This window comes from Hesperophylax consimilis, chromosome 22 (genome assembly GCF_061612785.1).
Source record: "Hesperophylax consimilis isolate HC1 chromosome 22, BYU_Hcon_1.0, whole genome shotgun sequence".
Taxonomy (NCBI): Eukaryota; Metazoa; Arthropoda; class Insecta; order Trichoptera; family Limnephilidae; genus Hesperophylax; species Hesperophylax consimilis.
In genome coordinates this window covers 21,882,744-21,900,019 of record NC_142857.1, presented here as the reverse complement: position 1 = coordinate 21,900,019, position 17,276 = coordinate 21,882,744, and the positions used below count along the sequence as shown (strand labels likewise).

The following is a 17,276-nucleotide window of genomic DNA, read 5'->3' as shown; positions in this document are numbered from 1 at the left end:
TCCCCGACTTCTTCTCCCATTCACTTCCACGTCATACATTCTACTTATACACCTTTCTTCATTCACTTTATATAATGAGTTAAGTCATTCTCGGGCGTCCCCGACTTCTTCTACCATTCACTTCCACGTCATACATTCTACTTATACACCTTTCTTCATTCACTTTATATAATGAGTTAAGTCATTCTCGGGCGTCCCCGACTTCTTCTCCCATTCACTTCCACGTCATACATTCTACTTATACACCTTTCTTCATTCACTTTATATAATGAGTTAAGTCATTCTCGGGCGTCCCCGACTTCTTCTACCATTCACTTCCACGTCATACATTCTACTTATACACCTTGCTTCATTCACTTTATATAATGAGTTAAGTCATTCTCGGGCTCTTACTTATATTTACTTATATCACTTTACTTATATTGATAGATTAATTTTGCATCGGAAAACTTTCAAATGCTTTCATCGAACCAAAGGTGGTTTGGGAAGCGAATATAACTATCGGACACGCTATTTCGCTACAGGTGTAGGCAGAACTGAAAACAGTCTACTCTTCTGTTATTCCGACTCTTGATGAGATTTCATTATTTTGAACGTTTCGTGTCCACCTGGGGCGTTCCTGACTTCGTTTTCAGACCACTTGCTCGTAACATTTCTCTGTCCATCACTCAATCCCCAAACCATGGAATCATCCCTATTTGGTCTAAGGGATATTTATCTACTGCATTCAGTATCAGTAGATTTTTCACATTTATCCTTACCCTGCCAGATACTATCTACTAGATCTCTGCCGTATAGTTCATATGGATCACCACCATCGACTGCTAAGCTTATCTCTTTTGACGGCTTTTTATTAGATTGCTGCATTAAGTTTTAATTGCTTTCATAGTTTTGAACCTTCACAGCTCTTCAGACACAAAATCAAAGTAACGTCCAATTTTAATTAAGTGCTCGGCAATTGCTGATTTGTCCGGATGGCCGAGTTTACGCACTCGAAAATGTCCTGAGATCCTTTTAGAGATGGTCCGTTCTGTCTGGCCTGCATACACCTTATCAAATCCCTTTCTTTCTTACAGTCTTCAAATTTATGAGTAAGTGGAAGGAATTGCAACAGGCAGTCCGTTATCGCCAATACCAGCATACTTATTTATGGAGAAATTTGAAAAAGTGGCAGCTTCGGCTGTTCGGTGTCTTCTCCATTTGATCTCATGGAGCAGAGAAGCTGAATGAGTTATCGCTTCAATCCACAGCAAAACAAGTTCGCAATGGAGCTGAAAACCAAGATAGAATCCCGCCTTTTCTAGGCGTAGTTAGAGATGGTGCGAAAAATAGATGGTAGTAAGATGTTGGTCACAAACACACTTCTAACTTGCGAAAAATCATCAAATTTCCCAAAGATTTAAAAAGATTATGCCGGTATGTTCCACCGGACGCAATAAAGATCACATGTTTTGTGGATTACAATTTTGCAAACCGCCGAAATACACGAGTACTCTCTTAAAATATTTTACGACTTTCGACTGGCTTGCGCAAGACCAATATTTTTTACAGTTTATATGATACACTTACTTCAGTTGAATCTGTTTTATGTTAATATCCCTTTATTCGCGCTACATATTTGCATAACCACGTCATTATCTGTTTGAAAATCTTATTCTTGGTGCACCTTACGTAAAGCTTTTTTTGTGAATGAATTCCGAATTGAAGCCGATGACGTCGAATCTTGAAGTAAACATTTTTTGGAAATTTTCCAACAATTCTCAATGGTTTCTACATATATCTCTTAGTTGAAATTTGACCGAGGCTATTGAATATTGACTCTGGTGATTAGAATTTATCTTATTTAAACAATAGTACGTGTTTATTTTTGTGTACCTAATCGTTTGAAATAGAAAAAAAACTGAGACCGTGACGTCGTCAATTATTATAAGTTTGAATCATTTTGTCTATGCGCTTTAATAATAATAATAATAATTAGTTTTAGGTTTTTACAACAGCGGAACTAGGAGATGAAAGCTGAAAACTTTAACGGTTCTTTTTGTAAATAACAGAGGGCGCCTCTTCCGTTTACAACAATCCTAAACCGTACAGTCATTAAGTTAATAATTAAATGCGGAATTCGAAAGTTACCTTCTACGGAATTGTGTATTGTAATTTGTATCCTGTAGCCATTGATATTATGTGATTCAATTTAGAATTTGAAAGAACAGTGGCGTGCAGTGAAACGCGGTTTATGTACCCAAGCTGTACCCAAATTAATTTACCTTTAAATTCAATAGAGGCGAGGCGGTGCCGATCCGATGCCGTGCTAATATGTGTGCGATAACCTTAAATTATGAATTAAGTACATAACTAATGAATTTGAAAATGCCTCCTTATTTTTAATGAATCGCTGAAAAATCGCAGCTTTCCCTTGATCAAAAAGCAATGTACCAAACTGATTCAGAATATACGGTTGAGTGTTGAAAGGAGATATGAAGAAAATCGTAAGAGAAAACGATGGAAAAATCAAGCAAATCATAAATAAAAATCACCCGATTGGTTTCACATTTCAGGTTGATCGAAGAAGACAGCAATTTTGATAACTCGACGTTCCGAGATTGTTCACTTCGTCGAACATTTTCCCAGGAATCGCCTGCCTTATTGTACGTTAACCTTTGTAACACGTGCGCAATTATCAAGGTAAATTAATTGGCATTTTCGAAGGAACATGGAAGTTTTGCTTTCAATAAATTTGCAAACCAAGTTAATCAAATAACAAATTTGTATGCTGTGTAATGCGATTTTAGAAAATGTGTGTAAAAAATCGACCCGTAAAAACAAAGTTTTTTAAATTTACTTTAAAAATAAATTGGCTTGACTGACTAGCTGCTAGGCCGACATTTATTTCGTATATTAATTGCTGTAATTGCAACTGTGCTGATTTCATAGAAATGCTTATATCTGCGTATGTACGTAATTGCCACCAAAAAATGATGGAATGCATTGTCATCGGCGTATCAGTAAGTAATTCACCCTCGACTGTCGAAAAACTGTTGCATGAAACAGTCTAATTCCTCGAACTGAGCTCAGACATCATGAAACTTTAAAGTGTTTTATGTCTAGTTTTCTAGGTGAAAGCAAGTAATTCAAATCTTGTATAGCTATTTCCATCATGAGCTACATAGCTTAGAGATATCCGATTAAAGGTAAAATGTGATGTCAGATCTCAAATAATGTTAAATGAAAGATACATTAAGGATGTGCTTAAAAGAATTTATAATCTACTCTTTCATAGATGGTTCTAATTCAATTATTTGAAGAAAAAACACATTTTGTAGGTTATGCAATTTTTTTGTTAACTTGCATTTTTTTTAATTGTTTTATTTTTCTAGAACTTTCTACAAATAATAACATATTCAAGGTTAGCATAGATTTTTAAATAGTATGACAATTCTGTTTGCTTTTTATTCGTTAATTTGATATCACAACGAGAATGATAAAGCGAAAGTATAGTGTTACTTCTTCGAGTTACATATATTTCTTAAAAATCATATACTTGGCTAAAAAACAAATAGCGAAACGCGAAACTATGTTTCATTCATCTGATCACCTTCGCACTCGTCTTGAAGATTTATTTATTCATTTTCGAGAAATCGACAGTTTACATTTAATCAGTTTGTACATAAGTATTATGTAGTAAAATAAAACCATTTATGGATTTCCTCCTTGTGACTTTAACTGAGACAGTATAATATGCAATAAGTTATTTAAATTTGTGAGAAAGGAATATGAATAAAAATTTATACAAAACAAAAGATTATATAAAACGAAAAATTTACAAAACAATACATTTATAGCCACGGAGAGAGGTTGTAGGTATACATCAAATCATAATAGAGATATAAACAAAAGAGACATAAACATTATTCACAAACTATCAGAGAAATATTCTTTTATGGATCTCTTGTATTTGGTAAGTTCGCAACTGAAAATATCAACATTGGATAATACGCTGTTGTAATTATTGCATAGTCTGTTCAGGCAAGAATTTTGCTTAGAGTTCGTTTTGCTTTGATCAACCCTGAACAGGGCACATGAGCGTGTTGAACGCGCAGGTACATTGAATGGATGTTCAACATTTGTCATGAAGTGAACAGTTATGTTACAGTTCCAATATTCACAGTAAACCCTTTGTATTATACTATTGTATATTGCAATCAACGTCTTCGCTGTCACCTTAGGAACATACTGGAGAAGAAACTTAATATCATTTTACCAAAAATATACTTGGGATATTTACGTGACTTTAACGATAGTACCCGTAATCGTGTTTCTGTTTGTGAAAGTGCATTAAAACACAACTGAAAAATTGTTGATTATAGCTATGCGACACATGAAGCATACATTTAATATGGCTCTTACAATGTATGACTGTAATGAATCTCGTGTACGCATTGCCGACGCTATCCTGACGATATACTAAAAGGCCAGCCGATATATATCTGACAGCCACTAATGAGTAACGTTTTACACTGTTCTGATCTTATACGCCCGTATAATATTTATCCTGCGATTATGAGTAAAACGGTTAATCTTTCACATATTTTAACGGTATTCATAGTTTGTAAAAATACCCCATTATTGTGTAGAAAAAAGACACTCTTAATTTTAATAATAATAATAATCATAATTTCTTTATTCCGCATTGTGTTATGTAATAGATAAGAAAGAATGCATGTGATTTGTTTTCACATCAATCAAAATGTAATAGATCAAATAATTGCAATGCTGAGATTAAAATGCGCTGGTTTTAAAAATAGAAATTACTTTGTTTGAACATATTTATGAAGGATATCTAGATTGGTTGTAAATTAGGCACAAAGTCGTGCGCGTGGTGTAGCCCAACAAGTTCTGCTGATATGGGACAGTGTGTTTTGTACGCACTGCGGCAGGCAGGGGACCCAAAAAGCACCAAATATTTGTCCGTTTTTTATGTGAAACTTATTGTGGCGCGCTTATGGGGTTAAACTGACTCTTTTGTAGCAGGCGTGGCAAGACGGGACGACGCTCTGGCACGGAACGACTTTTCATTCGGCTAGCTTCGTGACTCGTCGGCACTCTGTGCGGTATATTTTCCTTTATTCTCACTAAAATTGGCATTGGGTCAAAGGTCTTTAATAAAGAATAATGATATATTTTTTAATATATTATAACAATAATAAAATCATTATTTGCTATCAAAAATATAAAGACTTGTTTACTTTCATTTTCACTTCCTCCAATAAAAATTAATTTCGATGTTTCACATCTGTTGGGGGTCCCGTGATGTCTATATACATTTTTGTATGGATAAATCAGACAATCTTTCTTGAGCCCACGTTTAACCGATGGTGGACATTGCACGGTTGTTCGAAACGAAGTCGCGAGAAGGAGAATCCGCAACATGGCTTATTGACTGAGCGTGGTGAAGTCCTGTCTTAACTCGACTGTTTGGCATTTCAACTGTCTGTAAATTTGTTTGTACGTTCCGTTTCCGGTTTCTAAAATCTGCTGCATCCACCCCATTATCTAAGCAAGCCTTACCTTGTTGGCTAACTTTGACTGAGCTTTTAAATATTATGGTACCTGCCTGAAGAAAATTTGAAAAAAGAATTTTCATTGAGATTCAGACGTTTCTTTGGATAAATTGTATAATTCCTTATTTGAAATTTAAAAAAAAAATGCATGAAATATTAAAAGGTTTATAATTAAGTAGACATGTATTTAAGTACCTACTTACAAATCTCGATGATTTATGAGGAAATTTTTGTTTTGATAAGAGAAGATTAGAAAGATACTTTTTGGATGCGAGGTCTACTGTTCACATAACTACTAGTTACTTATTACCACAAAAATCAATAATCATAAAGCTTAACTTATACGTATTATAGTGAGAGTCATTTATCATACCAGACGATCTTAGTTATAACGCAGAATATCTGTATATATTTTGATAAAAACATTAATCAAACCTACCAAGAAGACAACAACATGTGGCATCTCAGTAAAACACTGATGATGTCGGTAGCATGGAAACAGGTCGTTTCTCCGATTCATTCTCATGTAAAACGGATGAAACAAGTTACATTTCTTTAATCTTCTCTTCCTCATTTAATCCGTGCCTCTTTAACAACCATCCAAACTAGCATCCAAGTTTTTATTGTTAATTATTACGAAATCTAAGATTCATTCAATGATTTAATTAGAAAATCGAAAATTCAGTTCTGCCATCTCTTTGCTACCCTAACATACGTGTTTCGATCTTGTCTTTATTATCAATGAATTTCTGCTTACTCTGTACCATCAACTTTTCAGAAGCTACCTTGAAAGACTACCATAAATCCATTAACGTGACGTGACTGGCTACCTGTCCGTTTTACGCATGATAATGTCGTCACCTTCTCGTATACTTTATCAATGGCACTATCTCCTACAAATAAACATAATGACGCTGATAAAACAGGACAAACAGGCTAACGGGTGATTGTAAAATAATAAGCTTTTAATTTTTATAATAAAGCAGTAGATACATGGCCTTTAAATTATACACATATCAGTTTAACAGAAGCACAGGTAACATCCACAACTAGATTACTGCGTCTACGAATTCTTCTTGATTCATTTTACTACTTTACACACTTTGTAATTTGTAATCCTCAACTTAGCCCCACAACAAACTAATATTTTCGCAAACATCGTTGTATTCCAGAAGGTACAAGAAACCAAAGCACACTGCATACACTAACTTCGGAGATCAAGCTTTCAGAGCGTCAGGTCCTAAAGCATGAAGTAACCTCCGATTATTTATTGAAATATTCCTTCAAGCCTTGAGGATGCTATTTAAAGTGACTATGTTATTAAATTATTACTTATCTCAAGCGTATGTTCATGAAAATACCAACAAAAGCCAACTCTTAGATCAGCTATCGGAAGGTTGAATGAACAAAAGCGCAGCCCAGAAGATAAACCTTTCAGAGTGTCAGGTCCTAAAGCTTAAAGTAACCTCCGATTATCTATTGAAATATTCCCTTCAAGCCTTGAGGATGCTATTTAAAGTGACTATGTTATTAAATTATGACTTATCTCAAGCGTAGGTTCATAAAAATACCAACAAAAGCCAACTCTTAGATCAGCTATCGGAAGGTTGAATGAACCAAAGCGCAGCCCAGATACATTGATTTATTAACTCTACACCACAGACATAGGAATTAATAGACGAGAAGATAATGGCGAGGGGTAAAATCAACTGTTGAAGAACGAAGGGAGTAAGGCTGACTGTGATTCGTCAATAAATCAATCTGACAGTAAATAGGCATCTCGCATTATAATATCACCATTTAGTTCTTAAAAGTAAAATCTGCTTTTGAATGAATAGGGCAGACATTTCTAGGGCAGGTCTACTAATATTCATATGTCTATGCTCTACACCCAAATACTAAGATCAAGCTTTCGGATCATCAGGACTTAATGTTTGAATAGTCTAAACTAATGCTGCTAAAATACAGTTTGTAGAACTCTTGACGTCTCGTTTCTTCAGCTATTTATTAAATAATAAAGGTGAAAGCCCGATTATTATATATTTATTCCTGTAGTACCTACCTTTTCATAATAATACTAGCTGTACCCCGCCACGTATTGCTGTGATTCAGTCTGCCTGTGAAATAATAGCGCGTTTTGCTTTTATGTCCAACAGATAGCGCTGTTTTTTTTTAAACATGTTTTTACCTGTATATAATATATAAAAACACACGCGTATTCAAATGCAACGTTGTATCAACATTTCAAAGCAATCGATGAAGAACTTTAGGAATAGATTTTGAACAAACGAACATTTATATTTTTATGTATATAGATAATTGTATCTGTTTATGCCATTATGCGAAATCGTCTCCAAGGTCTCATGTCTTTTTTAAAAAAAATTAATGTTTTAATTAATGTCTTCGAAACACAAATACCAATTTTTCGTAAATTTTATAAAGTCTCTTTTTTTAAAATATAATGGTGTATCCTAAAGGGTTGAGCATTATTTAAATTATGGTGTTAAGTTATTTTATGCCTTCGTAAAGCGTTTTTACGGTAACATTTCACAACATTATCGCAATCACGCACGTGACCTCCACTCGTAGAGACATGTTGACACCCGGGCACGTTGTTCATGGCATGACATTTTCCTTAAGTGTGTTAATAAATATCCTCTTTATGTTATTGGAATTCACTCTTCAGAAATCCCCACAAGAAGAAATCGCCTTCCGATAGATCAGGTGATCTTATGCTACGCATACATATGCGAACCGAACTTCCGAGCGGAACCTCAACTCATGGGAAAGGAACGAATCAACTGCAAGCGGCGTTTCGCTCCATTTGCGGTTGCTTCGTTTCTTTCCCATAAGTTGAGGTTCAGTTCGACAGTTCGGCTCGCGTATGTATACGTAGCATAACATTCGTAGATATATGCTATAAGGAACAACTTTTCCTTTCCACTTATTTTGAAGGTTATACCCACACATGTAATATATCATCGGAGAAGAATACTAATAATACTAAACGTAATGCGAAACAGAACAAGATACAGAAAAATTTTAAAGATACCCAGGATCTCTTGCCTTACCGAATCGTGGGTTCAATTCCTAGTTGTGCCCGTTATCTTTTTATTTTTCTGTGTCTTGTTCTGTTTTATGTTTTATTTAGATTTATCAGTATTATTTTCTTCTTCAATGATATAGGCTATTAGCCCCATCCTCTTGAAATCAAATGACACTTTGAAATTTTTATAAACAGTGAGTGATATCATGATTATCGCAGTTCTTTCGACGCCTTTTAAAAGGAAATTCTAATATAACACACAATTAATAGTTTGAACACAATGATTTATTTAAGTTTCTTCGATAATTGCAAAATCACTTAATGTCACCATTTTAAATAACTAACCGTATACGTTAGGTTTTAACCGTAAAAACATTTCCCTGGAGTGCAGAATAATCTCAGAGACATGATTAATATAATAAATAGTTGGTATAAAAAAGAGTAGTGGACGTTAATTAGAGCCCTGTGGAACTCCAGAAAGCATAAATAATATGCAAAATATCAGTAAATATCATAGTCCTCCAAAAATCGGTAAATAACACAATGAATTAAAGATTGTCTCTGACCTATAGATCTTATGTGTGGTGTTACAATAAACAATCATATTTATTGACTGACCAGTCAACAGTCGTGTCCAGTTGTTGAAGTCTAAAAAATATCATTGTTATTGAATCGGTAAAAATAGCATGGTCTAATGTTACCGCATTCCTTGTAAATAATATATGTTTTTGCGTCAGATATCATGCGATAACTGAAGTTATTACAATATTTGATTACTGGTAATGTTGAATCATATAAATATATTATTATTATCACATTTGTTTAACAATTAACAGTATACATTACGCTTGATATATTAATAATTAATTGTGTTTTAAACATTTATTTTTAGCCCAATAATAATCACATAAATTGTCAGCCCCGTAGTCTAATTCTACCTTCAAACATGTTCTTGGTAAAGGTTCCATTTATGCTGCCAAGAAATATACTAACTGTTTATTTTACGATTAATAAAATGAATTAATTAATTGATTTATGGTGTAATAAAATTTTATCTATGCGTTAAATGTGTATGATACCACTTTGGAACAATTTGCTATTTGTTTACAACCTTGGCCATGTGAAGATTTTCATACTTTTGAATTTTGGTCGTTTTGCATCACAAACCAGAGTTGAGGATACTCTCTATATCGCCTTTGTGAGATTCCACAAACATATTGATTGAAATAGCTTTAGCTATTTTTAGTGATAAGATATGTTGCCGAACTATGGCATCCTGAAAAAATAAATATATAAAGCCGTCACGGAACGCCTGGCATATGTAAAACATCGTAATTGATTTTTATTGAAGGACATGAAAATAAAAGTAAACAAGGATTTATGTTATTGATAATAAAACAATCTTTTTATTATTTTTTAAATTAACACAAATAAATATGTTAAAAATTTAAAATTCATTATCATGTAGAATGGATCCATTGCCAATTTTATTGAGAATAGAAGCAACTACACCGCACAGAGTTTTGGCGACTGGGCGGAAAGAGCCGACGATGCGTTGTTCCCTGCAAGAGCGTCGTCCCGTCTTGCCACTCTTGCAATAAAATAGTCAGTTTTACCCCCCTAGGCGCGCCAAAAGATGTTTAACATAAAAAATATTTTACTATCTACAGGCACTGGTTGTTTGTGTTTTCATAAGGTAAACCTAAGGAGGTCTATGATAGACACCACGTTTCTATTTCTACTATTTTTTTTCCTGGATATCCTAATTATTAGTCTACCATTTTTATCGTCTCCTGGGGAGTGATGGAGAAAACAACAACTCCCTCTGGCGCGGCGCGATGAGTGTAAACATTACGATAAGTTTTGATTAAAAATGAATATCACATTTTAAATTTGATATCTGGATAAAGACAAAGCGACTGGATCAGTAAATACTTTAAAAATCGCTAATTGAAATCTATTTTTGCCACACGTCTTACGCACTTACCTATGATATATTTTAGATATAATATTATTATCTAAAAATATTTTCGTATTTACGTACTTCTTGGTACAAATTTTTTCCTTATATTATCTGACCTGTTATCATGTTTTATTGACAGCCAAAAGATTTCTTCGATTATATATATACATTTATTATTTATTGATAAATGTCAATATCGATCGCAAATGAATTGATATGCGTGGACTGTGTAAATTATTCGCTAATCGGAATTGAACCTAGATTGCAATAACGCAATCGTCCATCGGCAATTTCGTATCAGATGTACGATAAGCATTGCTAAAAAAAACAGAAAATATATTGTTGAGGTATTTATTATTTATTCTTTTAAATCGTAATATTGGTAGGACAGTGCACAGATGTGTTGAGATTTGTAAGGCCTCTCGTACACAGATATACTTACGAGCTACGGGACTGTGATGCAACCACAAGTCGACTACTGGTATGCTACAATTCATAGCTGATTTCAGTATTATTTCTGGAACTTCATCATTTTTTCATGTGCAGCTATGGAGTTATACGATATCGAGTGATTCTAGCGACGAAGACCATATTTTCTTCTCTATTTTATTATAAGCATAAAAAACGACATAAAAGAAGATTTTGGTTTTTTCACCCATCCAATGAAATAAATATTTATTGTTGGTATTCATAGCCGTCAAGACACTAAATCACTCAAATTGATTTTTCCAACCTCAATCCACGCCTTTTCCGCTAAATCCTTTCTTACGTATTAAAATAAATTTAAAAATATAACCGGTAAATTATAATTATTTAAACATGAATATTTTCCCACCTCGTTAAATTCTTTCTGACGAATTTAAGATTCAAATAATGTTAGGATGTTAAACGAGTAGCAGATGCGAATGCAACTCGCGTATCGTGCTAACACACTGTCAGCAGCGTGCAACTGATGTTAAACCAGTAGTCGACGCGTAGCGTCGTGTACGAACACTAGCAAAATAGTATGACGGATACTCACGAGCGGCGTGTATGGTACCCGCAAAAAACTCGAGTCGCTTATAGTATCTATGTGTACGAATGGTCTAACTTTAGCGCATGTTTCAAGATCACATAAATGTTTAATATTATGAAATAACTTAATTCACCTAGAATACATAAACATTGATATTAAATTATTATTACCCTCCCCCAAGTGACAGCGCTTTAACCACGCTTACCTTGTATAATATTTAAGTTGTTTTCATTTCATTTCTTAGACCGCTGAAGTTCTTGGAAAATGACTTGAGTTGGGTTATCGATCTGAATGTAGGACACAATAATACTATTATCGATGCATTATTTACTATTGTCGTGATAAACCGATTATTCTTTACTGCCGAGTTAAGCTTGCATATTATTTCTTTCTTTCGCGTTTCATTGTAGACAATAATAATAATCGCCATAACACATTTATATAGCGCAATTATGTGATAGTTCGCTACGAGTGCTTTTTACTCTAGTAGCGACTTACCTAATAATAATAAATAAATATTGTACATAAATTTTGTTAATCAATTCATAGCGGGACTGAATTCACCATTAGGAAATATAAGTACATACTTAAGGCATCTCCCGGTGGGGAAGAGTACCCATATTGCTACTGAACAAAAAATTTTCCGATATTGATATAATTTGCGTCAGTGAGGAAAGATTTAAAAGGGAATTCTATTGATTCTTAAAAGGTTCTCACCCCACTGACCCGATTTCCATATATGTCTGCAATTTTTTCTCCTTATATTTGGTAAATCATTGTTATATTGTATTGTTCCTTCCGTAGTATTTAAAATTAAAAATATTATCATCACTATCAAAAGAGGCGGGGTATCACAGAAATTTTTCTTTGCCAGATTTATCCTGAACCATATAATGATTTTTTAACCTGTCATGGACTTGTGAACATTTATTATTACGACCAAAATTGGCTTGTTTTTTTGCGATCGGATTTTAACCCATATGCTTTTGAAAACTGTATAGTCAGAATCGCTTCCATTAATGACACTTTTTGTTTCATGAATGTTGCCTGTCTGATGGTATTTTGAGATTTCATTCATATTTTAGGGCCCGGAAACTAACCTCTAAACGTCTTGATTCAGTGGTGCTTCATTATCATGTATTTGACAGATCGTAGTTGACCGCTCTTCCAACTCTCTGCAACAAATCAATGCGGGGGTACCACAAGGATCCGTGCTGTCACCGACGCTGTTTTTGTTGCACATAAACGATCTCGTTGAACGTGCACCGATACATTGCTACGTTGACGACAGGAACCTTCACGCTATCACGTTATCACGTTCGAGGGGTAAGGCCTACCTGGTCAGATGTTTCAATATTCCAAAAACCCAAACGTGTCTGGGTGAAATTTGATAGAAGCACCCTCCCCATTAAAGATTCAATTGAAATGATTGGAGTAAGTATCGAGTATTTCTGAAACGCCCTGACTTCTCCTATTCACTTGCACGCCTTATTTCTCCATGCAGATAATACACTTCACTTGAAGATAATGCACTTCTTCGTTTCATCTAATTTCTATAACATTCAATTAATAATAATTCATTGTTTATTCTAGAATGTACGAAGGTTAGTGCAATCCCACACATTTCACAATATTAATTCAGTCAGCCTAATCCATATCTTGCCATATACCAAGGTTGATTAGAACTGATGTGGGACTGCTAAGTGTTAACCTCTTTTGCTTTGACAACTTTATATTTGAATTTTTTTTATCGCATATTGTTCATTGATCCAAATTAGGTTTAAGTAACGATTGGCCTTTTGGCGAAAGGTTATCGAGAAAAGACAATAGAAAGACAGTCGATTGGTATTCATAATTTTTTTTAATCAATTATTATCAGAATTTTTAACTTTTTGCTGAAATGAAAAATACGTTTATGTGTGTTTTTGTACTAAACAGAAATCGAACTTGCATAGTAATAATGTATCATACTATGATAATTTATATAATATTAAGTATACCTGAGGAAAATATCGTGATACTCGCAGTATTTTTCAGTCGTAGTTACTAAACTTTGCGCTGTTGTTATATATTACAAAGGTGGTTTTTAAAACTATTTCTGCGTGTCAAACATTTGTTGCTACCGGGTATTGAATAAATTATATGTAATGTCTATGGCAGTGGTTCTTGACCTTTTTGGAGGTACCGAACCCCACGAGTTACATATGCGCATTCACCGAACCCCTCCTAATTTGAAAAATAAAACTAGTTTTTTACAAATTCAAAACATGGTATATATTTATATATAGGTGTACAAAATGAAAAAAAAAAAACAAAGATCAAAACATTAAATGTTAATGGTCAAATTAAAACATGAAACATATTAATTATTATCAGTGTGACTTCAGCTGTTGCCTTTCAGAAACCAATTCAGAAATTCGCGGCTTTACCTTGGCAAGTGCCACTCTCATGTCATTTTCACAACAAAGTCTATTCCTCTTCTTTGTTTTTATATCCAGCATCTTCGAAAAGGATTGCTCGTAAAGATATGTTGTAACAAACGGTATAAAAATCTTTCTTAGCAATAACACGGTATGTTTCCATTTGTTGACACCAAAACGTTGAGAGCGATGTTGTTCTGAAGAGTTGCTGTTGAACCTGGCTCTGCTGTAATCGCAAGCTCTACTGCTGCTTGATCACCTGCAGCCAATGATGGACAAGCGGGGCGTGTCACCACAAATCATATAAGTCGGGGGTCTTGACCTCCACCGAACCTGACCGACTGACTTACCGAACCCCTGGGGTTCGGTCGAACCCAGGTTAAGAACCACTGGTCTATGGTAACCTTTCGTAGATTACTAAGGCGGGAAAATATGTGGAAAGGGCGCGAGCTAAGGACTCGTACTAAACAACTTGCAGGTCTAATAATAATAATATTTGGATGATTTCTATAGCGCCGTTTTTGTGCAAAATCACCCTAAGGGCGCTGTACAAATATATAATACATTTTTACCATGATCTATGTTATTACTAACTACATATGGAGATAATATACAATACCATATTTACCTGGTAGGTCACTTAAGATTAACTAATTGTTTATTAGCTAAATGGATATACAGGATTTAGGACATAATTGGAAAATTGGATATAATGGGACTTTTTTTCAGGAATGGTATATTTAATTTAAGGATATGAAAGCTGAAAAAGTTAAGTTTTTAGTTTAGGACTGAATTCTGTTGGACTTGTTATGGATCTTAGTTCCGGAGGGAATTTATTCCTTCGGCCCAGATACTCCGAAAGCGCGATCACCAAACTTAGTATTTGGCTTGCGCTTAGGTTCCATCAGTCTGCCAATAGCTGATGATGTTGCTGATCATTATTACTACATCATTATCTTTAAAGGCAGCCAAGAGAGGAACTAACAAACGAAGTCATTTTAAATGCATAGATGCATTTTTCTTGCCTCCACAACAATATTTTTATTTTATTTGAATACCGTACACTAGTCCCAACCGAGTCGAGCCAGTGAGACTATTGCACCCCCAATTGGAATATGTTGTGAGGCTGCAGGAAGTGATGAAGGGAAGGAGGTGAGGAAATATCTGGCTAAAGCTATTTCAAGTAAAGTTTCGATTCTGAGTGGTGTTCTTTAACCAGGGTGATACTGAGAGTATCTTTCACTCTGGAAGACTAAAATGCAGAAATCTATTAGATTTTTGCACAAGTTATAGTAAGTTTTGTTCTGAGGTTGATGAAATGCACACTTCAAAACAAGAGGAAGGTTACTGTCTACTTCTGATTTAGAAAAACTCGGTGCAAATCCCGGGCAACACCCGGGACTTGATGTAGTTAAATATGAATATGATTTTCATAAACTTAATTTTATTAATCAGAAATATTTCATATCCCAATAAATATCAATTATTATTCAGATTATTTTGTCAGAGTATATAAGCTTTCGTGAAATGAATTCATTTTCCGTTAATCAATTTGCCGAACAGAGATAAAACGTGCCAGTAAGCTTACTAGTCAGTGTCACTACTCGTCTGTGATAAATGTGTCAACAGCTTGCAATCTCCGCAAATATTGGTCGGCTTCGGTCTAAAGAGCAGATTTCGAAGCCGGATTCGTTATTATTTATCTATTAATTAGCCAAACATAATATTATTATCAATTTGGTTGCAGTTCAACTAAAGTCGCGAGTTCAATCTGCGACAAACATATTATTTTGGGGGACTGTTTGTTTGTAATATAGAAATGAACTTGTTATTTTGAATGATGTGCAGTTATTTAAAAAGTGGATTATTAAATTATTTAAGTTGCTTGTGCTAAGAAATATTATTCTAATTTTATTGTAAATAGAATCTTTTCAAATCCAGACAGGCAATAAAATGTACTTAGATATTGTATTATATTCCTGCCTACGAATAGTTTTGTGAACGGTAAACCTAGCGTAGTGTTGTAGTAATGTTTTTAAATTTAAATAAATCTGTCTGAATTTCATTTATTTTCGGTAATGAATGAATGCAAACCTTGGGAGCGCAAATTAACCCATTTCCTGATAATCAATCGAACTGAAACTCGACAGATAGACTCGTTGTCGATGACAATGCATTCTGTCAACTTTTGGTGCGATCACTTACACACTTTTCACTGAAGTCGTATGATATTACAACAATATACGAAATAAATGTCGGTCCTATCCGATCGGCATTTGGCGAGGTTGGTAGTTATCAAATCCAGTTCCTGGATAGAAAGGTTTAATTCTCAGTCAAACCAAAAAATTATAATTAAATAACAAAAAAAATATAGTAATTTTGAAAAAGTATTTTCACTATTATTCTTTTAAAATAAATAATACTTTCCATAAATATAATAATCATGTATTATATATGTAAACCTTCCGGAAGAAATTCTCTAAATGATAGTGAATACCTATCAAAATCCGTTCCGTAGTTCTGAAGAACTAAGCGTACAAACAGACTATTTATTTTATACTATTTAGAGATGTAATACGTTTCTGTGTGTATTTTTATTTGTACAACTGTTTTCTCATGGCCACTAAAGTATGTTCGGAATAATTTCTTTGTTAAGAAACGTTTGCGGTTTTATTGCTTATCGAAAAATAGTGAGTATTTAGTGTTATACATTATTATACACTTGTGTGTAATTTAATGCTGAGATTATGTAAATATTGTGCAAACTTTCTTATAAACATTGGCCTTGGATGTTTAATTTTCAACACGTGGTGATTAGACGTAGGCATGTCTGTCAATGTTAAACGTGTAAAAAATGAATAGTCAAACGTTTGTTAAGAATTCAATATCGAATGTCAATAAATTAGATAATAATAATTTGCTGATTGTGGTTAACCTCCACAGCCAGTGTCATTTATCAGATAATACCAAATTTTGTATTTTTTTAATTTCTTTTTTTAAATGTCTAAAATAATGTGACCTTCCTGGGGTACCCCGTTCTGAGGTCATGGTTTATGGTACATGGTTTTGTGCATGAATTATAAATCAGGTCAAATTTTTTTTTGTAAGCATGTTCATTTTAAAAGTAAGTTTTTGTAAATATGTTAAAAATATTATAAGAGGAAATTACAAAGTAGTATCTAGAAAATAAACACCACACAGTGTTAATCTTTGTAAGGTTGAAACCTTGTATTTATATTCTTCCTTCCCGTGTCCATAATCCATATCTTAAGGC

General features: G+C 33.9%; 2 protein-coding genes across 4 annotated transcripts in view; one reads left to right on the top strand and one right to left on the bottom strand.

Annotated features, from left to right (window-relative positions):
* The window catches only part of PIG-S (phosphatidylinositol glycan anchor biosynthesis class S), a 166,700-nt gene that overhangs the window by 50,910 nt on the left and 98,514 nt on the right, over positions 1–17,276 (top strand). The window contains exon 1 of one of the 2 annotated variants that reach the window (XM_089645211.1): positions 2,579–2,682. The exons of the other annotated variant lie outside the window; for it this stretch is intronic. The gene's annotated coding sequence lies outside the window, so the exon portion shown is untranslated. Of the gene's footprint in view, positions 1–2,578; positions 2,683–17,276 lie in introns of those variants that run through there. 2 annotated transcript variants of the gene reach the window in all.
* Indy (tricarboxylate transporter protein I'm not dead yet) overlaps positions 1–17,276 on the bottom strand; it is a 128,927-nt gene that overhangs the window by 80,014 nt on the left and 31,637 nt on the right. The window lies entirely within an intron of this gene.